The sequence below is a fragment of the Hyla sarda genome, chromosome 7 (assembly GCF_029499605.1).
Source record: "Hyla sarda isolate aHylSar1 chromosome 7, aHylSar1.hap1, whole genome shotgun sequence".
In the NCBI taxonomy this organism is placed as follows: Eukaryota; Metazoa; Chordata; class Amphibia; order Anura; family Hylidae; genus Hyla; species Hyla sarda.
This window is the reverse complement of record NC_079195.1, coordinates 142,231,545-142,258,404: the sequence shown is the minus strand read 5'-3', so window position 1 is coordinate 142,258,404 and position 26,860 is coordinate 142,231,545. Positions and strand designations below refer to the sequence as shown.

Here is a 26,860-nt window from a genome sequence, read left to right as displayed (position 1 = left end):
TGATCATTGAAGCTGTATAACTCTGGCAGTGTCTGTGTGTGGGAAAATGTGCTCCTCAGACATCACCAGACACCTGATGGACAGCACAGATCTCCTGTATCATTTATTGGTACGAGCTAATGTACATATTACACCCAGGGTCATATATTTACTATTCACATTGACAGATAGGGGGGGCTGTTAATTTTAGGTGCAGTGTATAAGACTGATCTGTACATGACTTTTGTAATAGCGGCAATGGATCCAAGAACTCTCATCCCAGCCAGTAAATTGTAGCCTTATATGGTCGCCCTTCATTGGATTCCTAGCTCTCTAATGGTTATAGATTAATATAGATGAGGGATGTCTACAGCCTCTACAATGACAGATTGCACTCTCTACAATGACAGATTGCACTCTCTACAATGACAGATTGCACTGTGCTATTGGGTAAAAGAAACAAACGGCATATCAGAGAATGTGAACCTTATGTGTAAGGAAACTTTATCAGGTTATAACCGCCATAAGACCCGGCACTAACTGCTACTCTTCTTGTTGCCCATAGCAACCAATCACAGCTTTTGGTTTTGACAGAGCAGAAAAGAAAATGAAAGCTGCATAGTGTTTGGTTACTAATGGGTAAAAAGAAGAGTTTCATAAATCTGCCTCTGTTTATTATTTGTAGGTTAAACAAAAAAAAAGGAAAGCTTTCTTTGTTGCCCGTAGCAAGCTGAAAGCGTACTTATCATATTTCCCCCACCAATTCCCAGCAATTTATATACCAACCTTTTCTGTGGCACAGTATCAAGTGCCTTTAAAAAGTTCAAATATACTACTTCAACCCGGTCCAACCTAGAAATTACCTCCTCGTAGAAGATTATCTTAAATTGCATTTTTCTATATTGCATTTGTTATCACTTGTACTTAAATTATTGTTGATAATTAATACGATGCAACAACATTGATATGTCTTTAACTGGTCAAACAAAATGGAGATTGAACTTAAAACCAACGAGATTTTACATGTGATTGAATAACTGACAATGCTATACTATTTCATAACTTCTCAGTTACAGAGCCATCTAGTGGCACTGGACATACATAACAGACAATACATAACAGCATTCTTTTAAATTCTGAACAATTTCAGAGCTTAAAAAAAAAAAAAAACTTGACATGTTGCCCACACATGAGGAGTGTTATGTATAGTGGGTATATACAGGGACCAGTCCTCTAGAGGCAGTAGAAAAAAGAAATAAAGAGATAGTAGAATGCAAAATTACTATAATAATTATAAATTGTAAAATGGAATGTACCGTATATTCCTTAATAATCCCGAATTGAGGTTGGAAACATATAGGATATAAATCACATTTATTGAATTATAATGCAATATACATCAGTTCAGGGCCCTTGCACAAGATGTATTACAACTGTTAAAAGATATTGTAATAAAAATATAAAAAATAAAATGAAAAAATATAATGATCAGCCACCTTTAAATGAATGTCAATTGTTGGAGAGGTAAAGTCTATGGTATAGATAAAGTGATGTCCGTGCAGCGGGTTGAGTTCAATAATGATATGTAAAGTGCCAGGTTTGTTCACAGTATTATAAGAAGTTTTCAGTAAATGCTGTACATACAGTATGGTACCTGCAGTCCGCAGTGGGGTATGGCTCACGCTGTCTTGCGGTAATGATGACACTCGGAGCTGGCACAGAGTTGCGTCCGGCCCAGGGGTGGTTGCTCCTGGTTGGTCCCGGCGGGGTGCAGGTGGGCACGGATCTGAGTCCGGCCGAAGCGGTTACTGGACGGTGTGAACAGGTAAGTGAGCTGGCGTCCTCGTGCTGGATAGCGCGCGCGATCCCGGTGGTGGTCCAAGATTGAGGGTACTGCAGCGCTCCAAAGGGCTATACCATAGGCATCAGGGGGTCATAAAGTTGCTGATAGAAGGTGGATTTAAGTGTCAAACTTAGACAGAGGCCTCATTCTTCAGTAGCCAAAATTGCATAATGGTTAGCCAAAAGAAAATTTGGGTTTTAAATAGTACAAGGATTGTGATGTTACTGATTTAAGAGGGACAAAAAACCTGGAAAACCAATCCATAGATGCATGTATAAAGAATAAAATAAGAGAAAAAATAAAAGAGAAAAAAACAAAAGAGAGCTTATTTAACCCCTTAATGACGCAGGACGTATATTTACTACCTGCGCCGGCTCCCGCGATATGAAGCGGGATCGCGCCGCGATCCCGCATCATGTCGTGTCGGTCCCGGCGCTCATCAACGGCCGGGACCCGCGGCTAATACCACACATCGCCGATCACGGCGATGTGCGGTATTAACCCTTTAGAAGCGGCGGTCAAAGCTGACCGCCGCTTCTAAAGTGAAAGTGACCCGGCTGCTCAGTCGGGCTGTTCGGGACTGCCGCGGTGAAATCGCGGTGTCCCGAGCAGCTGACAGGACACCGGGAGGGCCCTTACCTGCCTCCTCGGTGTCCGATCGGCGAATGACTGCTCCGTGCCTGAGATCCAGGCAGGAGCAGTCAAGCGCCGATAACACTGATCACAGGCGTGTTAATACACACCTGTGATCTGTGTAAAAGATCAGTGTGTGCAGTGTTATAGGTCCCTATGGGACCTATAACACTGCATACATTTTTTTTTAAAAAAGTGTTAATAAAGGTCATTTAACCCCTTCCCTAATAAAAGTTTGAATCACCCCCCTTTTCCCATAAAAAAAAATAAAACAGTGTAAAAAAAATAAAAATAAACATATGTGGTATCCCGCGTGCGTAAATGTCCGAACTATAAAAATATATCATTAATTAAACCGCACGGTCAATGGCGTACGCGCAAAAAAATTCCAAAGTCCAAAAAAGCGTATTTTGGTCACTTTTTATACCATTAAAAAATGAATAAAAAGTGATCAAAAAGTCCGATCAAAACAAAAATCATACCGATAAAAACTTCAGATCGCGGTCCTCATACCGCCCTGTACGTGGAAAAATAAAAAAGTTATAGGGGTCAGAAGATGACATTTTTAAACGTATAAATTTTCCTGCATGTAGTTATGATTTTTTCCAGAAGTGCGACAAAATCAAACCTATATAAGTAGGGTATCATTTTAACCGTATGGACCTACAGAATAATGATAAGGTGTAATTTTCACCGAAATATGCACTGCGTAGAAACGGAAGCCCCCAAAACTCAATTTTGTCGCACAATGATTTTTTTTTCCGTTTCGCCGTGCATTTTTGGGTAAAATGACTAATGTCACTGCAAAGTACAATTGGCAACACAAAAAATAAGCCATAATATGGATTTTTAGGTGGAAAATTGAAAGGGTTATGATTTTTAAAAGGTAAGAAGGAAAAAACGAAGGTGCAAAAACGGAAAAACCCTGCGTCCTTAAGGGGTTAAGAAGAGGACACAGAATGCATATTTCTGAGCAAAGGAATATGTCAAAAAATATATGTGCAATTATAAAAGAAAAATGTGAAAATATAAATATATATGAAATATGTCTGAAGGATGGTGTTGAGAGATAGCGATGTCTAGCGGTGTGATATACATCGCGCTGGAATAATATATGTGGAAGATGTATGTGTGAGTGTGCATATGATACATGAACTTTATAATATTGAAAATGATCTATAATGTAAGGGTATATATTATGAAAATACAGATGGGTATATGGTGTATTATTAAAAAATAGATGTTACGCCGAGCGCTCCGGGTCCCTGCTCCTCCCCGGAGCTCTCGCAGTGTTCTTCTGTGTGCAGCGCCCCGGTCATACCCGCTGACCGGGAGCGCTGCACTGTTATCACCGGAGGGGATGCGATCCGCGTAGCGGGACGCGCCCGCCCGCGGGTCGCATCCCAATCTCCTCACCGGCCCCGTCCTCCTGCTGTTCTGTCCCGGCGCGCGCGGCCCCGCTCTCTAGGGCGCGCACGCGCCGGCTCTCTGAAATTTAAAGGGCCAGTGCACCATTAATTGGTGCCTGGCCCAATCAGTCCTACACCTGCTAACACATAAAAACCCACTTCCCCTTCCTGTCCTTGCCGGATCTTGTTGCCTTAGTGCCCTGTGAAAGCGTTTAGTGTGTTCCCAAGCCTGTGTACCGCGCCTGTCTCAGCTGTCAGTTGGGGTTGAGTCGCTATCGGGTGGAACGACCTGGGGGTTACCTGCCGCTGCAAGTCCATCCCGCTTTGCGGCGGGCTCTGGTGAAAACCAGTAACCCCTTTGACTCCGTTCCCCTGGTACGGCCCATGCCATCACCCCACTGACACAGAGGATCCACCTCAAGTGTCCTCGCTGCATACCAGTCCGGATCCTGACAGTAGATCCGGCTATGGATCCCGCTGAGGTCCCGCTGCCTAGTGTCGCTGACCTAACCACGGTGGTCGCCTATCAATCACAACAGATCGCGCAACAAGGACAGCAGCTGACTCAACTGACCGTCATGCTGCAACAGCTTCTGCCGCAACTTCAGCAATCATCTCCTCTGCCAGCTCCTGCATCTCCTCCGCAGTGAGGGGCTGCTCCCAGCTTCCGCCTGTCTCTACCGGACAAGTTTGATGAGGACTCTAAACAGTGCCGTGGATTCCTGTCCCAGTGTTCCCTACACTTGGAGATGATGTCGGACCAATTCCCCACTGAACGGTCTAAGGTGGCTTTCGTGGTCAGTCTCCTGTCTGGAAAATCTGTAGAGAAAAGAAAAGAAAGGACCGACGGACGGCGCCTCGTGTATTTACCCTCAATAGATCGGGTGGTGGGTGGGGGGGGAACCCCACGGGGCTTATAGATGGCCGCTCACCTTGAGATCTATGCAAAAAAGCATATCACCCACGATATAATCTGGGTACTGTAGTACGAGTCGCTGCTATGCCGATGGGTTGCAGGAGGAAACAAGTCGTCCTGGGAGTCAATATTAGAAGTAGAGCAGGAAAAAACCCTCAGGTATGGCGCTGCAGACTCTTGTAGACAGATGAGGCGGATGCCAAAGGTAATAGGAAAGTCCTCAGCAGGACATTTTATTAAAAAAACAATAAAATGGACAAGATTACGCGTTTCGGGAGGATCCCTCCCTTCCTCAGATCAGGATAAGGACAGTACAACAATAGCAGGTTTATATAGCCCAAAAATGGGCGCCAAAAACACATGGGAGGAGTAACAATCCAAACTTGAAAATCAAAGTACAGGAACAGAAACAGCACTTACATATAATATACAGTATGAATATACATTAGGAAGCAATACAATTACAAATTGTGGTAATATAAGGTCAGGTTATGTGTTGGACCAAGACTAGCAACTGCTGGAGAATCGCAGTGGGCCGGAAGCTGTCAGCCGCATCATGTGAACAGTGTAAACAAGGCACTTCCTGTGTGAGAAGCACGTCAATAGCAGTGAGCTCTGAAGCCGGGCTGGTTGCCCTGGACGCGTTGCTATGCTAGGAGGTCACATGTGACCTCCTAGCATAGCAACGCGTCCAGGGCAACCAGCCCGGCTTCAGAGCTCACTGCTATTGACGTGCTTCTCACACAGGAAGTGCCTTGTTTACACTGTTCACATGATGCGGCTGACAGCTTCCGGCCCACTGCGATTCTCCAGCAGTTGCTAGTCTTGGTCCAACACATAACCTGACCTTATATTACCACAATTTGTAATTGTATTGCTTCCTAATGTATATTCATACTGTATATTATATGTAAGTGCTGTTTCTGTTCCTGTACTTTGATTTTCAAGTTTGGATTGTTACTCCTCCCATGTGTTTTTGGCGCCCATTTTTGGGCTATATAAACCTGCTATTGTTGTACTGTCCTTATCCTGATCTGAGGAAGGGAGGGATCCTCCCGAAACGCGTAATCTTGTCCATTTTATTGTTTTTTTAATAAAATGTCCTGCTGAGGACTTTCCTATTACCTTTGGCATCCGCCTCATCTGTCTACAAGAGTCTGCAGCGCCATACCTGAGGGTTTTTTCCTGCTCTACTTCTAATAATCCTGTCTGGAAAGGCCTTGTCATGGGCCACACCGCTCTGGGACCGCAACGATCCCGCCACCGCTACTATCCAGTCCTTCTTCTCAGAAGTACGTAGTGTCTTTGAGGAGCCAGCCCGGGCCTCCTCAGCCGAGACTGCTTTGCTGAACCTCGTCCAAGGGAGTTCTTCTGTAGGCGAATACGCCATCCAGTTCCGTACCCTCGCCTCTGAGCTATCCTGGAACAATGAGGCCCTCTGCGCGACCTTCAAGAAAGGCTTATCCAGTAACATCAAAGATGTCCTGGCCGCATGAGAAATTCCTGCAAATCTGTCTGAACTTATCCATTTGGCCACCCGCATCGACATGCGTTTCTCTGAAAGACGCCAGGAACTTCAACAGGAAAAGGATCTTGTTCGCACCAGGCGATTTCTCTCCCCGACTCCTCTCTTCCAAAATCCTTTCCAATCTGTTCCTGTGCCTTCCCCCGAGGAGGCTATGCAAGTGGATCGGTCCCGCCTGACCCTACAAGAGAGGACGCGTTGCCGTAACGAGAATCTGTGCCTGTACTGTGCTAGTACCGAACACTTCCTAAAAGACTGTCCTATCCGCCCTCCGTGTCAGGAGAAACGCACTCAATTACTTCACAAGGGTGAGACGACTCTTGGTGTGAATTCTGGCTCTCCACGTCTGACTGTGCCTGTGCGGATTTCTCCTTCCGCCAATTCCTCCTTCTCAGCAGTGGCCTTCTTGGACTCAGGTTCTGCAGGAAACTTTATTTTGGCCTCTTTTATTAATGGGTTCAGAATCCCAGTAACCCATCTCGTCAAACAGCTCTATATCTCTTCTGTTAACGGAGAAAAATTGGACTGCACTGTGCACTACCGCACAGAACCCCTGCCTATGAGCATAAGACTGCACCATGAAAAAATTGAATTTTTTGTTCTGCCCAACTGCACCTCTGAAGTTCTTCTTGGCCTGCCGTGGCTCCAACGTCATGCTCCTACCCTCGACTGGACCACCGGGGAGATCAAAAGTTGGGGTCCTTCTTGTCACAAACGATGCCTCACATCTGCTCCCACTTGTCAAACCCCTGAGGCTCCACCTATACCGGGCCTTCCCAAGGCCTACCAGGACTTTTCCGATGTTTTCTGCAAAAAGCAAGCAGAGATCTTACCACCTCATAGGCCTTATGATTGTCCCATTGACCTCCTTCCTGGTACCACTCTGCCCCGTGACAGGATCTACCCTCAGTCTGCCCCAGAGACTCAAGCCATGTCTGAGTATATCCAAGAGAACCTAAAGAGAGGTTTTATTCGGAAGTCCTCATCCCCTGCTGGAGCAGGGTTCTTCTTTGTTTCTAAAAAGGATGGATACTTACGACAATGTATTGACTACCGTGGTTTAAATAAAATTACCATCAAAAAACGCTATCCCCTGCCTTTGATCTCTGAACTATTTGACCGTCTTCGCGGAGCTAATATATTCACTAAATTGGACTTAAGGGGCGCGTATAATCTTATTCGCATCAGGAAAGGTGATGAGTGGAAGACCGCGTTCAATCCCAGAGATGGACATTTTGAATATCTAGTTATGCCCTTTGGGCTCTGCAACGCCCATGCAGTCTTCCAGGACTTCGTTAACGAGATATTTTGGGACTTATTGTATACCTGTGTAGTGGTTTACTTGGACGACATCTTGATTTTTTCCTCTAACTTAGAGGAACACCGTCGTCATGTCCGTCTAGTGCTCCAAAGACTTCGTGAAAACCACCTGTATGCTAAATTTGAAAAATGTCTCTTCGAATGCAACAGTCTTCCTTTCCTAGGTTACCTAGTCTCTGGCCAAGGGCTTCAAATAGATCCAGATAAACTGTCAGCGGTTTTGGATTGGCCACGCCCTTCTGGACGTCGCGCTATCCAACGCTTCCTGGGATTTGCCAACTATTACCGACAGTTTATTCCCCACTTCTCCACCATTGTGGCCCCTATTGTGGCCCTGACCAGGAAGAATGCTAATCCTAAGTCATGGCCTCCTCAAGCTGATGAGGCCTTCAATCGTCTCAAAACTGCCTTCGCTTCTGCACCAGTGCTGTCCAGACCTGATCCATTAAAGCCATTCTTCCTGGAAGTTGACACTTCCTCAGTCGGAGCCGGAGCCATACTTCTTCAAAAAAACGCTACCGGACGTAACATTACTTGTGGTTTTTTCTCTAAAACTTTCTCTCCGGCAGAAAAGAATTACTCCATTGGAGATCGTGAACTTCTGGCCATCAAGTTAGCACTCGAGGAGTGAAGGCATCTATTGGAGGGTTCCAAACACCCAATTGTCACTTACACTGACCACAAGAATCTCTCGTACCTCCAGTCTGCTCAGCGTCTGAATCCTCACCAGGCTAGATGGTCGTTGTTTTTTGCCCTCTTTAACTTCGAGATACACTTCCGTCCCGCTGACAAAAATGTCAGAGCTGACGCCCTTTCTCATTCCTCTGATGCCTCCGAATCTGAAACCCCTCTGCAGCATATCGTACCGCCTGAGTGCCTAGTGCCTCCTCTCCTCCAGCCTCACTGGGACAAACCCCCCCAGGAAAAACTTTTGTTCCTCCACGACTTCGCCTCAAAATCCTCAAATGGGGACATTCCTCTCACCTGGCTGGTCATGCTGGCATTAAAAAGTCCATCCAGCTCATTTCCCGTCTGTATTGGTGGCCTACACTAGAGAGTGACGTTACTGATTTTGTTCGGGCCTGTACTATTTGTGCCCGGGATAAAACCCCTCGCCAGAAGCCTGCTGGACTCCTCCTTCCTTTGCCCGTCCCTGAGCAACCATGGTGCCAAATTGCCACGGATTTCATTACTGATCTTCCCGTATACCATGGCAATACCGTCATCTGGGTGGTCGTTGATCGTTTTTCCAAAATGGCTCACTTCATTCCGCTTCCAGGTCTTCCTTCTGTGCCACAGTTGGTGAAGCAATTTTTTCTGCACATTTTTCGCCTTCACGGGCTTCCCACGCATATCGTCTCGGATAGAGGCGTTCAATTTGTGTTGAAATTTTGGAGAGCTCTCTGTAACCAATTAAAAATCAAATTACATTTCTCGTCCTCCTATCAATGGACAAGTAGAGAGAGTAAACCAGATTCTTGGTGACTACTTGCGACATTTTGTCTCCTCCCGCCAAGACGATTGGGTCGACCTTCTGCCCTGGGCTGAATTCTCGTACAATTTCAAAAATTCGGAATCCTCTGCCAAATCCCCATTCTTTGTGGTGTACGGTCGTCACCCTCGGCCCCCCCTCCCCATTCCCACTTCTTCTGGAGTTCCTGCTGTAGATGAAGTAACCCGGGATTTCTCTGTTATCTGGAAGGAGACTCAAAAGTCGCTCCTACTGGCCTCATCTCGTATGAAGAGACATGCAGATAAGAAGAGAAGAACTCCTCCTGTCTTCGCTCCTGGGGACAAAGTGTGGCTCTCTGCCAAATACATACGCTTTCGTGTCCCTAGTTACAAGTTGGGTCCTCGCTACCTCGGTCCTTTTGAAATCAAGAATCAAATTAATTCTGTCGCTTACAAGCTTCATCTTCCCTCTTCTCTTCGCATTCCTAACTCTTTCCATGTGTCTCTTCTCAAACCTCTTGTGCTTAACCGCTTTTCTCTGATGTCTTCGCTGTCAAAGAGATCCTTGCTTCCAAGATCGTCCGAGGTAAAAGATTTTTTTTTTATTGATTGGGAGAATTTTGGTCCTGAAGAAAGGTCCTGGGAACCTGAGGCCAACATTTTTGACAAGGAGCTTGTCCGCAAATTCCTGGGCTCCAAGAAAAGGGAGAGACCAAAGGGGGGGGGGGGTACTGTTACGCCGAGCGCTCCGGGTCCCTGCTCCTCCCCGGAGCGCTCGCGGCGTTCTTCTGTGTGCAGCGCCCCGGTCAGACCCGCTGACCGGGAGCGCTGCACTGTTATAACCAGTGGGGATGCGATCCGCGTAGCGGGACGTTCCCGCCCGCGGGTCGCATCCCAATCTCCTCACCTGCCCCGTCCTCCTGCTGTTCTGTCCCGGCGCGCACGGCCCCGCTCTCTAGGGCGCGCGCGCCGGCTCTCTGAAATTTAAAGGGCCAGTGCACCATTAATTGGTGCCTGGCCCAATCAGTTCTACACCTGCTAACACATAAAAACCCACTTCCCCTTCCTGTTCTTGCCGGATCTTGTTGTCTTAGTGCCCTGTGAAAGCGTTTAGTGTGTTCCCAAGCCTGTGTACCCAGACCTTCTGCTGTTGCCCCTGACTACGACTCTTGCTGCCTGCCCTGACGTTCTGCTACGTCCGACCTTGCTCTTGCCTTGTCCCTGTGTACCGCGCCTGTCTCAGCTGTCAGTTGGGGTTGAGTCGCTATCGGGTGGAACGACCTGGGGGTTACCTGCCGCTGCAAGTCCATCCCGCTTTGCGGCGGGCTCTGGTGAAAACCAGTAACTCCTTAGACTCCGTTCCCCTGGTATGGCCCACGCCATCACACCACTGACACAGAGGATCCACCTCCAGTGTCCTCGCTGCATACCAGTCCGGATCCTGACAATAGATCGGTGAGTTAAGGTTAAATAGTGTTAGGTGAATGAACTAATAATGGTATTAATGGTGAATAAAAGTAAGGAGATTAGAATAAAATTTATAGGATAAACAAGGAGTAAAGTTAAAAAAAAATTGTGATGGAAGTTATAAATGACAATAAATGCAACTGATAAGACAGTGTGAGAGACGTAAGATTGTGAGATGTATGAGAATGTATGAGAGAATTTCAACTTGTATATAAGAAAGTAGATGGAGAATTTTGTATGAAAATTAAAAATAAAAATAAAAATTGAAGTGACAAAAATAGAAATAAAAATAAATAAATATAAAAAAACAAAAAAGAAAAATTTAAATTAAATTAAAAAATAATAATAATAATAAAAATTAAAAATTAAATAAAAAATAATAAATAAAAATAAAATATAAAATTCAAAATACTGCAGGTACCATACTGTATGTACAGCATTTACTGAAAACTTCTTATAATACTGTGAACAAACCTGGCACTTTACATATCATTATTGAACTCAACCCGCTGCACGGACATCACTTTATCTATACCATAGACTTTACCTCTCCAACAATTGACATTCATTTAAAGGTGGCTGATCATTATATTTTTTCATTTCATTTTTATATTTTTAATATTTTTTATTAGAATATCTTTTAACAGTTGTAATACATCTTGTGCAAGGGCCCTGCACTGATCTATATTGCATTATAACTCAATAAATGTGATTTATATCCTATATATTTCCAACCTCAATTCGGGATTATTAAGGAATATACGGTACATTCCATTTTACAATTTATAATTATTATAGTAATTTTGCACTCTACTATCTCTTTATTTCTTTTTTCTACTGCCTCTAGAGGAGGACTGGTAACTGTATATACCCACTATACATTACACTCCACATATTTTTAGGTCTGTGGGATATAGACCTACCCAGTTAACCTCGAATCAGCATAGGCTGAATGAGCTACACAATCTTTGCTGTATTATTCATGTTGCCCACACATGTCAGAAGTTTTGATTGGACCAGGTCTCACTCTCGAGACCTGCTGCGTTTGCTAGTTATAAGATGCTAGCGGTAGTGGGCGGGTCACTCCCAGCAAAAAGGTCAGATATGAGAGCCTAATGCCCTCTATGGGAGGGGGGGGCATGACGGCTGTCACACCCCCTCCCATAGACTTGCATTAAGGGGGCAGGCCGTGACGTCATGAAGGGGCGGAGCCGTGACGTCACAATGCTCCGGCCCCTGTATCACCCCTCATTATGCACAGAGCGAGTTTGCTCCATGCAGTGATGAAAGCGGGGTGCCGCAGTTGAGATCACGGGGGTCCCCAGCGGCGGGACCCCTGTGATCAAACATCTTATCCCCTATCCTTTGGATAGGGGATAAGATGTCTAGTGGCTGCGTACCCCTTTAATGTTATGCAATAGCATAACATTAAAAGGGGTGTGGAAATTTTATTAAAAAAAATATTTGTCCACGGGACTTAAAAAGGAGCAAAATCTACTTGTCCCTCATGACAATCCACTTGTCCTGGCCAATTTTCGCTTTTACGCTCTCATTTTTTCCTCCTCACTCTATAATAGCCATAACTAACTAGTATAATGATACCTTTTAATTTTTCCATAACATATGCTCCAAAACAAAACAAAAAAAAAAAAAAAAAAATATTGGTGAAGTAAAATTGAAAGAGTAAAAGATAGTTTAGCAAATTTGGTGGTTTTCTTTTCTACGCCATTTACCTTGTGGTTAAGCTAACATGTTATTTTGATACTTTAGGCTGGCCTGATTACAACAATACCAGATTAGTATAGATTCTGTCATGTTTTACTAATTTAACCCCTTAAGGACGCAGCCCTTTTCACCTTAAGGACTGAGCCCTTTTTCGTAATTCTGACCACTGTCGCTTTACGAATTAATAACTCAAAAACGCTTTTACCGAATATCCTGATTCTGAGATTGTTTTTTCGTGACATATTCTACTTTATTTTGGTAGCGTTACTTGCATCCTTTTTTGGTGAAAAATTCCAAAATTTCATGAAAATGTTGCATTTTTCTAACTTTGAAGCTCTCTACTTGTAAGGAAAATGGATATTCCAAATAAATTTTATTTTTATTCACAAATACAATATGTCCACTTTTTGTTGGCATCATAAAATGGACATATTTTTGCTTTTTTGAAAAAATTAGAGGGCTTCAAATTAGAGCAGCAATTTTCAAAAATTTCATGAAAATTGCAAAATCTGAAGGGACAGATGTTACAGAACTACAACTCCCAGCATGCCTGGCAGTCTAGGCATTCTGATAGTTGTAGTTTGGCAACATCTGGAGGGCTACCGTTTGGGCACCACTGTAATAGTGGTCTCCAAACTGTGACCCTCCAGATGTTGCAAAACTACAATTCTCAGCATGCCCAGACAGCCTTTGGCTGTCTGGGCATGCTGGGAGTTGCAGTTTGGCCTTCCTAGTGGTTGCCACAGTAAAGATCACTTTACTTTCACTTTCATTCCCCCCCCCAACGTGGTTTCCCTACCTGAGCCAGGACCCAGCAGTCAACCCACTGTTCTGCCCTGCAATTGGTCAGAATCAGTTCTCACCAATGGCAGGGGAAAGGAGGAGATCGCAGCACTGCGACCTCACTCCTAGCCCTCAGGATGATCAGGGCTGTCAATGACAGCTCCGATCATCCCTATTTTCTGGGTGATCGGGTCACCAGAGACCCGATCAGCCCGGAATAGCAGAAAATCGCATGTCTGAATTGACATGTGATTTTCTGCGATTGCTGACATGGGGGGGTCTCAGGACCCCCCTTTGGCGATGTGCCGGGATGCCTGCTGAATGATTTCAGCAGGCATTCCAGTCCGGTCCCCAACCGGCTAGCGGCGGGGACTGGAATTCCCATGGGCGTATGCATGCACCCCACGTCCTTAAGGACTTGGGATGCAGGGCATATGCATACGCCCGGCGTCCTTAACCCCTTAAGGACTCAGCCCATTTTGGCCTTAAGGACTCAGACAATTTAATTTTTACGTTTTCATTTTTTCCTCCTTGCCTTCTAAAAATCATAACTCTTTTATATTTTCATCCACAGACTAGTATGAGGGCTTTTTTTTGGCGCGACCAGTTGTCCTTTGTAATGACATCACTCATTATATCATAAAATGTATGGCGCAACCAAAAAACACTATTTTTGTGGGGAAATTAAAACGAAAAACGCAATTTTGCTAATTTTGGAAGGTTTCGTTTTCACGCCGTACAATTTATGGTAAAAATGACGTGTGTTCTTTATTCTGAGGGTCAATACGATTAAAATGATATCCATTATTACATACTTTTATATTATTGTTGCGCTTAAAAAAAATCACAAACTTTTTAACCAAATTAGTACGTTTATAATCCCTTTATTTTGATGACCTATAACTTTTTTATTTTTCCGTATAAGCGGCGGTATGGGGGCTCATTTTTTGCGCCATGATCTGTACTTTTTTTGATACCACATTTGCATATAAAAAACTTTTAATACATTTTTTATAATTTTTTTTTTAATAAAATGTATTAAAAAAGTAGGAATTTTGGACTTTTTTTTTTTTTTCGTTCACGCCGTTAACCGTACGGGATCATTAACATTTTATTTTAACAGTTCGGACATTTACGCACGCGGCGATACCAAATATGTCTATAAAAAAATTTTTTTACGCTTTTTGGGGGTAAAATAGGAAAAAACGGACGTTTTACTTTTTTATTGGGGGAGGGGATTTTTCACTTTTTTTTTTACTTTTACTTTTACATTTTTTTAAATTTTTTTTTACACTTGAATAGTCCCCATAGGGGACTATTCATAGCAATACCATGATTGCTAATACTGATCTGTTCTATGTATAGGACATAGAACAGATCAGTATTATCGGTCATCTCCTGCTCTGGTCTGCTCGATCACAGACCAGAGCAGGAGACGCCGGGAGCCGCACGGAGGAAGGAGAGGGGACCTTCGTGCGGCGTTGTGAATGATCGGATCCCCGCAGCAGCGCTGCGGGCGATCCGATCATTCATTCAAATCGCGCACTGCCGCAGATGCCGGGATCTGTATTGATCCCGGCACCCGAGGGGTTAATGGCGGACGCCCGCGAGATCGTGGGCGTCGGCCATTGCCGGCGGGTCCCTGGCTGCGATCAGCAGCCGGGATCAGCCGCGCATGACACGGGCATCGCTCCGATGCCCGCGGTTATGCTTAGGACGTAAATGTACGTCCTGGTGTGTTAAGTACCACCGCACCAGGACGTACATTTACGTCCTGCGTCCTTAAGGGGTTAAAAGGTTAAAAAAAAATTCTGAACTTTCAAATCTTTTTTTATTGCCATTTTTCTGACCCCTGTAAGCTTTTTTTTTTCGCATACGAGGTTGTATGAGGGCTCATTTTTTGCGCCATTATCTGTTTTTTGTATCGGTACCATTTTGGTATTGATCTGACTTTTAATCGCTTTTAACTTTTTTTCTGGGATATTATAAAAATTGCAATTCTATGTTTTTTTTTTTTTTTTTTGCATTTACTTCATTTACCGTACAGGATACATAATGTTATAGTTTAATAGTTCGTACAATTATGCACTCAGCAATACCAAATATGTTTATTTTTATCATGTTTACATATTTTATATAAGAAAAGGGGGTGATTTGAACTTAAACTTTTATTAAAACATTTTTTATTTTTACTTTTACACTTCATTAGTCCATTAGCCCAGGTTCACACTATGGAATTTCCGCCTGCAATTCCACTTTGAAATTGCTGGTAGAAATTCCGCTTGCTAAAATGTATAGTGTAGTGAATGGGTTTCCGTTCACAAATTCACACTTCGGAATTTGTGAAGCAGAATTTGTGAATTAAAAATCCGCTTGGAAATGGCAATGGCCCTTAAAAGGGGGGTGGTATAGTAGGGAATCCCTTTTTTGTTGTTGTCAGAGGCTCTTTCCAACAACATAAAAGAGTACCTATCATCAAACCATATTTTCTAAACTAATTTGATGTTGCTGGTGCTCTGGCTGTCAGGCGTAAAGCGTCTGCCTAAAAATTCACTGCAGAAGATAGTGTAGGCATAGAGGCTAAAATAATCTGCCTACTTTAATATGTTCCTCCATCTGGTCTAACCACAGTCTCAGAGATCTGGCTACAGAGGTGGTAGCTATAATGGGTTTAAAGGCTGTTGTAAATACGGCGGTTGGCGACCGCCATCGTGTACCATCTACTTCTGCCTACTTGGCCGAACAACTCACCCAGCTCTCCCTCCTCATTGCAGATTTCGGAATGTGGCTCCCGCACGGACTCATTCAGCATCTCTCTCTGGTGCACCTAGTAGGGGCCGTACAAAGCCTGTCTCTTTAAAGGGTACCTCTCATCATATAAACTTTTGATATATTTTAGATTAATGAATGTTGAATAACTTTCCAATAGCATGTTAATGAAAAATATGCTTCTTTCTATTGTATTTTTCCCGATCAGTCCTGTCAGCAAGCATTTCTGACTCATGCTGGAGTCCTAAACACTCAGAGCTGCCAGCCTGCTTTGTTCACAGCCAAACAGGCTGTGAACAAAGCAGGCTGGCAGCTCTGAGTGTTCTCCTTTGTGAACAAAGCAGACTGGACTCCAGCATGAGTCTGAAATGCTTGCTGCCAGGACTGGTAGGGCGACCCCTAGTGGTAATTTCTTCAAAGTGGAAAATTAAATAGAAAGAAGCATATTTTTTTAATAACATGCTATTGTAAAGTTATTCTGCATACATTAATCTATAATATATCAAAAGTTTTTTTGATGAGAGGTACCCTTTAAGTGTTCATGCCCACCTCTGAGTCCAATCCCTCTCCAATCTTTGTTCAGCAAGTACCTATTTAAGGACACTCCGCCCAGCCTTCCATGCCTGAGCAATATTGTGGTTTTCCATAGCGAAGGTTCTTCTGCTTATCTGCTGTCTCCGTGTTCCAAACTTCTGCCTGTTTTGTGACTCCGTCTCTCGCCTGACACCTGGTACTTTCCTGTCTCTCCTGGTACAGGCCTCAGACTGCTAGACTACACCTTTTCCTGCTATTGAGCTAAAAACACCACCAGCATCTGTGCTACTCAGCTCTGCTATTCCCTGTTCCAGCTCGACTACACCCAGCCTCAGCCAGCCCCACCCGCCTGCAAACACAGATCCTTTCCTTTAAGGATTCTCTGGCCTGCTTTGGCCAGCTTGCCTCTTCACCGGGACCACTCTTGTGTAGCGACCTGGTATCTCCCTGCAGCTAAGACCAGCTTCCGCACCCGGAGCAGGATAAAGGGTGAAGACCAGGGAGATATTTAGACTCCGTGGGGCGTTACAGCTGTGGTCCCTGACTCCCATGCCTTCTTCAAGAACCCATCAGTCCTCTTATCCATAGGGTCTTTTTGGAATCCGTATCTTCAAAGGGCAAAGCTACTTATATTTTTTTATTTTATTTTTTTGCCACAGGAGGTTCCACCCTAGGGGCTTTTTCCCAGGCTACTGTTTCCCTTTCTAGGAATGGATATTTGCGGATGGAAAAAAAACGTTATCTTTTCCATTCCCTTTTAGTAAGGTCTGCTACATGCTTATTGATTGGAAAAACCTTCCTCTTTTTTGGGGCTGGACCCTCAAACATCCTGTTGGACTGGGGTTCTCTCGCATTCTAAACATTTATAGTGGCTCGGCTCCACATTTTCTACTAGAAAACTGTGTCTTCCTGATGTATGTTTGCTGCCGAAAAAGACCTTTCCCCATCAGCCAATCACTGGCCGCAGCGGTGTCACATGTCAAGCAAGTGAAAAGAGAAAGGTCCTACTAGTTGAATGGTGAAAAGAGGAGACACCGGACCGCACGGAGGGAAACGGCATCTGCAGGGACCGGGAGTAGGTGAGCAGAAGTTTTTGTTTTTTTTCTCTCCCTGCGCCCTTTTACTTAGCTCAGTGTTTTTCTACCAGGGTGCCTCCAGCTGTTGTGAAACTACAACTACCAGCATGCCCGGACAGCATTTGCCGCTCCGGGCATGATGGGAGTTGTAATTTTGCAACAACTGGAAACACCCTGGTTGAGAAACACTGACTTTTAGTATTTATATTTGTTTTTACATGCTCTGGCCAGCCCCCGGCTGCAGCAGCGCACAGGAGCCGGCCCGAGCAGATAATCATATGTTTTCCTGGGGGGCCGTATCGCTATATCGCAAAAAGCAAAAATCGCAATTCGATTGCTTTTGCGATATGTCGTGCAGCCCTAGATGCATCCATCCATTCTCCTTCTTCTGGAAGCCCTGAACTACGACTCCCCATGGATAGAGAACTTCTTATCTCATGGGAGGTAGAAGGTAGCTCCCTAGTGAGAGGGGACTTACAGTGGGGCAAAAAAGTATTTAGTCAGCCACCAATTGTGCAAGTTCTCCCACTTAAAAAGATGAGCCTGTAATTTTCATCATAGGTATACCTCAACTATGAGAGACATAATGAGAAAAAAAAAAATCATAAAATCGCATTGATTTTTAAATAATTTATTTGCAAATCATGGTGGAAAATAAGTATTTGGTCACCTACAAACAAGCAAGATTTCTGGCTCTCACAGACTTGTAACTTCAAACTTCTGTTTGAACTTGTTATCAGTATAAAAGACCCTGTCCACAACCTCAAACAGTCACACTCCAAACTCCAAAATGGCCAAGACCAAAGAGCTGTCGAAGGACACCAGAAACAAAATTGTAGACCTGAACCAGGCTGGGAAGACTAAATCTGAAATAGGCAAGCAGCTTGGTATGAAGCTGTGGGAGCAATTATTAGAAAATGGAAGACATACTGATAATCTCCCTCGATCTGGGGCTCCATGTAAGATCTTACTCCATGGTGTCAGAATTATCACAAGAACGAGCAAAAATCCCAGAACCACATGAGGGGACCTAGTGAATGACCTGCAGAGAGCTGGGACCAAAGTAACAAAGGCTACTATCAGTAACACACTACGCCGCCAGGGACTCAGATCATGTAGTGCCAGACGTGTCCCCTGCTTAAGCTAGTACATGTCTGGGCCCGTCTGAAGTTTGCTAGAGAGCATTTGGATGATCCAGAAGAGTATTGGGAGAATGTCATATGGTTAAATGAAACTGTCAAGGATCGGCAGAGGTGAGGCATTAAAATGTGAGTGACCGTTGCTGCATATTTTGCTGAGGGCCAGCGCAAGGGATTCACACCAGACAGGATGTTGGTATAATATCTCCTTTCTCTCAGCATACTCACTAAGGAGCTGCCCAAGGAGTTCTGTTTAATCCAGGAAGTGGTTTTTACATTCGACAAAAGAGGAGGGTTAGTAATGACGTCAGAAATCAGCATGTTACATTTTGATTGGTTATTTGAGCGTTATCTCTATATATATTAGCATATTTTGTATTTTATTTCTTTCTTGGCCAAATTTCATTTATGCAGCCCTCTCGCTCTAATACTGGAAAATTCCAGTTCTTTGCACTTCTTATACAATCTGCATCTTCCTCAAATGTCTCATCCAAAGTCTCATCTCGGGCCTTCTGGCGTCATTCCAAGGTTTTTTAGTCATGAGCATATTGCAAGCTCAGGAACATGGTGCATAGTTTAAAAGTAGGTAACAGATATCTTTTTTCAGCATTAGAAATGACATATAAATATATAAGTATTAATATATATATTGATCGGCAGTCAGAATCATTTTAATCAACTTGACAAAACCAAAATAGAACTTTTTGGTAAAAACGCAACTCGTATTTGGAGGAGAAAGAATGCTGAGTTGCATCCAAAGAACACCATAACTACTGTGAAACATGGGGGTGGAAACATCTTGCTTTGGGACTGTTTTTTCTGCCAAGGGACCAGGACGACTGATCCATGTAAAGGAAACAATGAATGGGGCCATGTATCGTGAGATTTTGAGTGAAAACCTCCTTCCATCAGCAAGGGCATTGAAGATGAAATGTGGTTGGGTCTTACAGCATGACAATGATCCCAAACACACCACTCCGTAAGAAGCATTTAAAAAGTCCTGGAGTGGCCTAGCCAGTCTCCAGATCTCAACCACATAGAAAACCTTTGGAGGGAGTTGAAAGTATGTGTTGCCCAGCAACAGCCCCCAAAACATCACTGCTCTAGAGGAGATCTGCATGGAGGAATGGGCTAAAATACCAGCAACATGTGAAAACCTTGTGAAGACAGAAAACGTTTGACCTCTGTCATTGCCAACAAAGAGTATATAACAATGTATTGAGATGAACTTTTGTAATTGACCAAATACTTATTTTCAACCATAATTTGCAAATAAATTATTTAAAAATCAGACAATGTGATTTTGTGGATTTTTTCCCCCTCATTGTCTCTCATGGTTTAGGTATACCTATGATGAAAATTATAGGCCTCTTTCATCTTTTTAAGCGGGAGAACTTGCACAGTTTGTGACTGACTAAATACTTTTTTGACCCACTGTAGATTGTCTAATTTCATCTTTAACTAGCTGAGTACCCGGCGTTGCCCGGTTATTCCTTCCTCATCCTTGTTGTGGAGGAAAATCAACAGAGGAAGCTTTTGACTTCATATCCCGTCCTCATATATTGTTGTCATATCCCAACCCCATATCCCGACCTCCTATCCCGACCTCCTATCTCGACCTCCTATTCCATCCTCCTATCCCGTCCTCCTATCCCGACCTCTTATCCCGACCTCCTATCTCGACATCCAAAAGGCATCATGAGACCACATTCCATAAGGAATATTTTGGGCCACGGGCCCCCTTACTCCACCCTGCATGGCATCCTGGGAAGGTTCTTGGGTCTCCACACACTTCGATTCTTCAATTGCTTGACAGCAAGTGTTGTCACCAAAGATCTGGCTGGCTCCATCCTGCAGCGTGCTTTCATTTATAGGTCATTTTCCAGGTGGTAGGGTGCAGCCCTCCTCCGCCTGACCCCTATGCTACTTCCAGGTCAGTGGGACTAGAAACCACTGCTACTGGTTGCTTCCCCCCTTGAGCGATCACCTGCCAATGACATAAAGTAGTGCTGTGTGCATAGTGTGTCTGCAGGCCGCTCTGCATCAAATCTCGTCAGCCCTTTCACTCTGTAACTTCACTTACAGCGACAGGACAGCGTTCAGGGCGGAGGACTCTGGAACCCCTCAGGGGAACAAGTAAGGTTTCTTTCACGTTGCCGTTATGTCCTGGCAGTACAGTGGCCGTTGAAAAAATTAGTGAAGAATAGCGGGAGAAAAATGAGTGCATGTGCAGTCTTTTTCTCCCGCTATAAACAACAGCGCCCGACAGACCCCATTATATTCAATAGGATCCTTCAGGAACCAGTTGTTGCCCATTGAAGACAAAAAAAAAAAAACCTTAACGCCCGTTTTCAGAGGGAGCACAACGGAACTGTGACACTGGAGATTCCCCCTATCCCTGAAATACAGACTGGGGCCCCGCAGTTCATCCCTTCATGCATCCTTGGAGAACTTAGTCGCCTGCCTCGGGACAGGAAACATAACTGGAGGTGATAGGATTGTCAGACCTTTTATGCATAGTTTCCTGTCCCGAAAAAGGAGGGAGAATTCTCTCCCCAAGGGTGCTATCATTGGGCAAAGGGGGAAAAAAAATTCTAAAATAAAATGTATTGTTTATTGTAGTAGAAATCTTATACTCTCTCCAGAACTATATACATCCCTAGAAAAGGCTATTTGAGAAACTCAACCATGAAAAGTCAAGGGGAGTCACACATAATAATAATCCATCCACATGGGGAAAAGACATGGCTACCAATGACAATGCAAAGTACCCAGTTTTCTGAATGCAGAAGTTAAATCTCTCATGATCTTGGTAAGATACAGATGGTTTCTCATTTGATTACGACTAATTTTAAAATGAGGAGGAAATTATACCATTTTTTTGGGCATATAGATTAAATAATTATCTCTAAATTGAGATTAAAGTTATAGGATGGATGGGGGAGGGGGGGGCTGATATTTCATATTCTAACTGCAAAAGAATCTTTAACCTTCGTCTATACTAAAAACACTGAGTTATTACTTATAGATTAGACTTTCATCCTTCCCCAGCTATTTGTTATAATATGGGGTTTTCTCTTCCAGAGTAATATGCTTTCTCTCATACCTTATGATATCTAAACCGACCTAGTAAGTGTGAACCCAGCCGAAAACTCAATGCAACTGATGCTACTCTGCATCAGTTGTTTAGCATCCTTTGTCCATTATTGTTAAATGCTGGACGGGGGAACGCAGCAAGATCCGCTGCCGGTGACGGTCCAACGTGTCCAACCATTCGACGTCCAAACTAAGATGCTGGATGATTATGAACTGTCTCATTCAAATGAATGGGATCCGTTATAACATCAGTTTCCCTCCAATGCACGCTGGAGGGAAACACTGCCAGACAACTGATATATGTGAAGGGGGAATAACGGATGTTAAATTATAACATAGTGGCTAACTTCTGATTTAAAGGGGTATTCCTGGATTTTTTTTATTTGATTATGATACAGGGTATGTAAAGTTAGTGTAGTTCATAGTATAGTGTCTGTACATATGTGTGGCAGTTTTCTCACAATTCTTATGTGATTTTCACCCCAATATTTATTTTTAACAGCATACAAAATGATTGTTGATTTTTCCCAGGTTGCAATGCGGCGGAGACCTGACTCACTAGTCAGCTGATGACAGGGAGCCTGTCTGCTTCAATGGGTGGAGAGATCACTTGGTGGGAGAGAGATCAATCTACAACGAATGCAACAGCTGTAGGCACCCTGATTGAAAACCACAGGTCTTTTTAATGGATGCAGCTCATTTAAGTTTCAATGGGTGAGGTGGCTGATGTGTGGGAGGGAAGAAAAAAGAATTATGGGATTTGTAGGCAAAAAAAGAAAACTTAAACAGGAAATACCAGCTCACAAAAAGCTAGTCACGGTATTATGGTAATCTCACAACATAGCCATTTAACCCCAAGACAAGCACAGATCCTTCCTAAGCATGTCCATTACTGTCTGCCAGGTACGTACTAAAATCACCTTATGGTGATAACCCTTTTAAGTTCTACTGTATGAAATCAACAAGCTTGTAATGCTTTCTTAATAGTCTTTATATATTCACATCTTATTAATATTTACTCATTTATGTTTATTACTTCTAACCAATAAATCTCAATATTTTTATACCTGTGTATTATTTTAAATCTCAGATATAAAACATAACTTTTACTAAAACATCAATAAAATGATGTACCATAGAGATAGAATCATATAAACCAATGAAGTGGGGAGGGGAAAGGGTAGAAGTGAGTCCCTAACCTAACGACCCGACCATAATAGCAACCTCCTAATCACTATGTGTGGAATTAGGGTAAGGGAATACCAAACAGACATAAATGTCCAGTATAAAGTGGCAAAACCTCTCTTGCCAACGCGTTTCACCCCTGAGTTTAGGGGGCTCATCAGGGATAAGAGGAGACCAAAATGATATACAATAAAAAAAATGCTAATTAAAGATAAAGTATGATAGTGAACAACGTGAACACAATGGTTCCAAAGATGCACTCAACAAAAATTGATAATGGTATAACAGGTCAATGTGTGTCTGTCAGAGAATAGACTTAGTTTTAGGAGTCTGTGTCAGTCTAGGGTCAATTGTCAGTCAAGCAAGGCAAGCAACATATGCAATACTATCTAATCATGTCACATATGGGGATATGGAACGCATTATGTGTTCCGCTGTGACATAATTTCCTGAGCCTAGCTGAAGTACCAAAATAGAGATCATGTGATGTATGATCAGGTGATCTCTGAGATGGAACGCAAATGCACTCCAAATCAGGGCAAAGCTCATTCTAAGATTACAGTCATGGCGGTAAATGTTGGCACCCCTGAAATTTTTCAAGAAAATGAAGTATTTCTCACAAATAAAGATTGCAGTAACACATGTTTTGCTATACACATGTTTATTCCCATTATGGGGGAGATTTATCAAAACCTGTCAAAAGGAAAAGTTGCTGAGTTTCCCATAGCAACCAATCAGATCGCTTTTTTCATTTTTAACAAGGCTTCTGCAAAATGAAAGAAGCGATCTGATTGGTTGCTATGGGCAACTGGGCAACTTTTCCTCTGGGCAGGTTTTGATAAATCTCCCCCTATGTGTATTGGAACTAAACCAAAAAAGGGAGGGGAAAAAAAAATCTAATTGGACATAATGTCACACCAAACTCCAAAAATGGTCTGGACAAAATTATTGGCACCCTTAACTTTAATATTTGGTTGCACACCCTTTGGAAGAATAACTGAAATCAGTTGCTTCCTATAACCATCAATAAGCTTCTTACACCTCTCAGCCGGAATGTTGGATCACTCTTCCTTTGCAAACTGCTCCAGGTCTCTCTTATTGGAAAAGCGCCTTTTCCCAACAGCAATTTTAAGATTTCTCCACAGGTGTTCAATGGGATTTAGATCTGGACTCATTGCTAGCCACTTCAGAACTCTCCAGCGATTTGTTGCCATCCATTTCTGGGTGCTTTTGATGTATGTTTGGGGTCATTGTCCTGCTGAAAGACCCAAGATCTTGGACGCAAACCCAGCTTTCTGACACTGGGCTGTACAGTGCGACCCAAAATCCATTGGTCATCCTCAGATTTCATGATGCCTTGCACACATTCAAGGCACTTAGGGCCAGAGGCAGCAAAACAACCCCAAAACATCATTGAACCTCCACCATATTTCACTGTAGGTACTGTGTTCTTTTCTTTGTAGGCCTTATTCTGTTTTCGGTAAATAGTAGAATGATGCGCTTTACCAAAAAGCTCTATCTTGGTCTCATCTGTCCACAAGACGTTGTTCCAGAAGGATTTTGGCTTACTCAACTTCATTTTGGCAAAATGTAGTTTTGCTTTTTTTATGTCTTTTTGTCAGCAGTTGGGTTCTCCTGGGTCTCCTGCCATAACGTTTCATTTCATTGAAATGTCAACGGATAGTTCGCGCTGACACTGATGCCCCCTGAACCTGCAAGACAGGTTGAATATCTTTGGAACTTGTTTGGGGCTGCTTATCCACCATCCAGACTATCCTGCGTTGACACCTTTCATCAATTTTTCTCTTCTGTCCACACCCAGGGAGATTAGCTACAGTGCCATGGGTTGCAAACTTCTTGATAATGCTGTGCACTGTGGACAAAGGCAAACCTAGATCTCTGGAGATGGGCTTATAACCTTGAGATTGCTGATATTTTTCCACAATTTTGGTTCTCAAGTCCTCTCTTCTCCTCTTTCTGTTGTCCATGCGTAGTGTAACACACACAGGCGCACAATACAAAGACTAAGTGAACTTCTCTCCTTTTTATCTGCTTTCAGGTGTGATTTTTATATTGCCCACACCTGTTACTTGCCCAGGTGAGTTTAAAGGAGCATCACATGCATGAAACAATCTTATTTATCCACAATTTTGAAAGGGTGCCAATAATTTTGTCCAGCCCATTTTTGGAGTTTGGTGTGACATTACCTCCAATTTGCTTTTTTTTCCCTCCCATTTTTGGTTTAGTTCCAATACACACAAAGGGAATAAACATGTGTATAGCAAAACATGTGTTACTGCAATCCTTTTCTGTGAGAAATACTACATTTTCTTGAAAACTTTCAGGGGTGCCAACATTTATGGCCATGAATGTAATAATAAGGGGCAACAATAGATAGACACAAATATAAATATATTGTCCCAGGAACAAACAGCCATAGGGTAATCAGGGATGGAATAACCACTCTGAATATCAAATAAATAATGATAATGATGAATAGTAATAATGAAACTGTAAAATAGTAAAAAATGCTAAAAAATGCCACAACCCAATACTATGATGAAGAACAAAGGGACACCTATATACCTGTTCATATAGAAATAAACAATATTTGGGCAAAAAGGGCCAACTGATACTTAAGATTGATGATATGGTTGCAATCATACAAATTCTAAAATACCCCCTCTCTCCCCTTTCCATTATACAATCTATAGGGAGCTGGCACTAGTGAAACTCATTTGTGTGATTGCAACCATATCATCAATCTTAAGTATCAGTTGGCCCTTTTTGCCCAAATATTGTTTATTTCTATATGAACAGGTATATAGGTGTCCCTTTGTTCTTCATCACAGTATTGGGTTGTGACATTTTTTTTTTTTTTACTATTTTACAGTTTCATTATTACTATTCATCATTATTATTATTTATTTGATACCCAGAGTGGTTATTCCATACCTGATAACCTGATGGCTGTTTGTTCCTGGGACAATATATTTATATTTGTGGTTATCTATTGTTGCCCCTTATTAATCTTAGAATGGGGTTTGCCCTAATTTGGAGCGCAATTATGTTCCATCTCAGAGATCACCTGATCATACATCATATGATCTCTATTTTGGTACATCGGATATTATGGATATTATGTCACGGCGGAACGCATATTGCATTCTGTATCCCCAGTGACGTGCAATTTTTGCCCCATATTCTTAGGCATCGGAGCAACCAAGAAAGTGACGTCACGGTGGAACACATACTGCGTTCCACATCCTCGGAAGTGACGCGACTTCCTTCCGGCATTGGCAACTGCGTCCTCATGGCAAAGGCTGGATCACTCCATCTATTGGGACTTTATGGTTAGTACAAAATATTATCTTTTTAAGCTCATACCTTTGCCCCCAATCTCTGGTTATCCATTCTAACCATTGATACACCTTATTTTTTGTTATCACCTACAGTGGGTTACCCAGAGGTATTTACCCCACTATATCAGGTACTGGTATCTTCAAGGTCCTGATGCCTGCCACTTCCTGCATGTATATCTACAGGTATTATGTTATAGATAAGCTGCTTTTTTCATTATGTCTCTATTCCACTTCCCATCAATATTTAGTATTATATAATCTAAGGGACTTCTCATGGTATTTTTTGCATATTATTTGTCTAGGAGTCTGTGGTGCTCTCTACTTTAAATTCATCTGCACAACCAAAAGGGTCCTACCACACGGATTTAATATATATGGGTAAGCAGTATTCTAAATGGTATACAACAGTGCTGGTATTGAAACAAAAATTAAATCAACTTTTTCTGCAGTTTTTGTCTGACCATCTGGCATTACCCCACTGAAATCATATGCTTGTCTACAGATTTGAATATATTTGCTTTGTGACCCTATGCATCCTATGTGACTATATTATTCTAAATACTAACAATTTTAATTAGTATGAGTGTTTATCTAATTCTATGTGGTCATACTAACATATGTGACATGATTAGATAGTATTGCATACA

At 42.9% G+C, this 26,860-nt stretch overlaps 1 long non-coding RNA gene across 2 annotated transcripts; it reads left to right on the top strand.

The window, feature by feature from the left end:
* LOC130282556 (uncharacterized) lies at nucleotides 1–26,591 on the top strand. 2 transcript variants are annotated; one of them, XR_008846447.1, is made up of 4 exons: nucleotides 1–109; nucleotides 26,062–26,204; nucleotides 26,307–26,396; nucleotides 26,516–26,591. It is a non-coding gene; the product is annotated as an uncharacterized LOC130282556 (long non-coding RNA). The 2 variants fall into 2 exon arrangements; XR_008846448.1 differs by lacking the exon at nucleotides 1–109 and adding an exon at nucleotides 568–618.
* The last annotated feature ends 269 nt before the right edge of the window (nucleotides 26,592–26,860 follow it).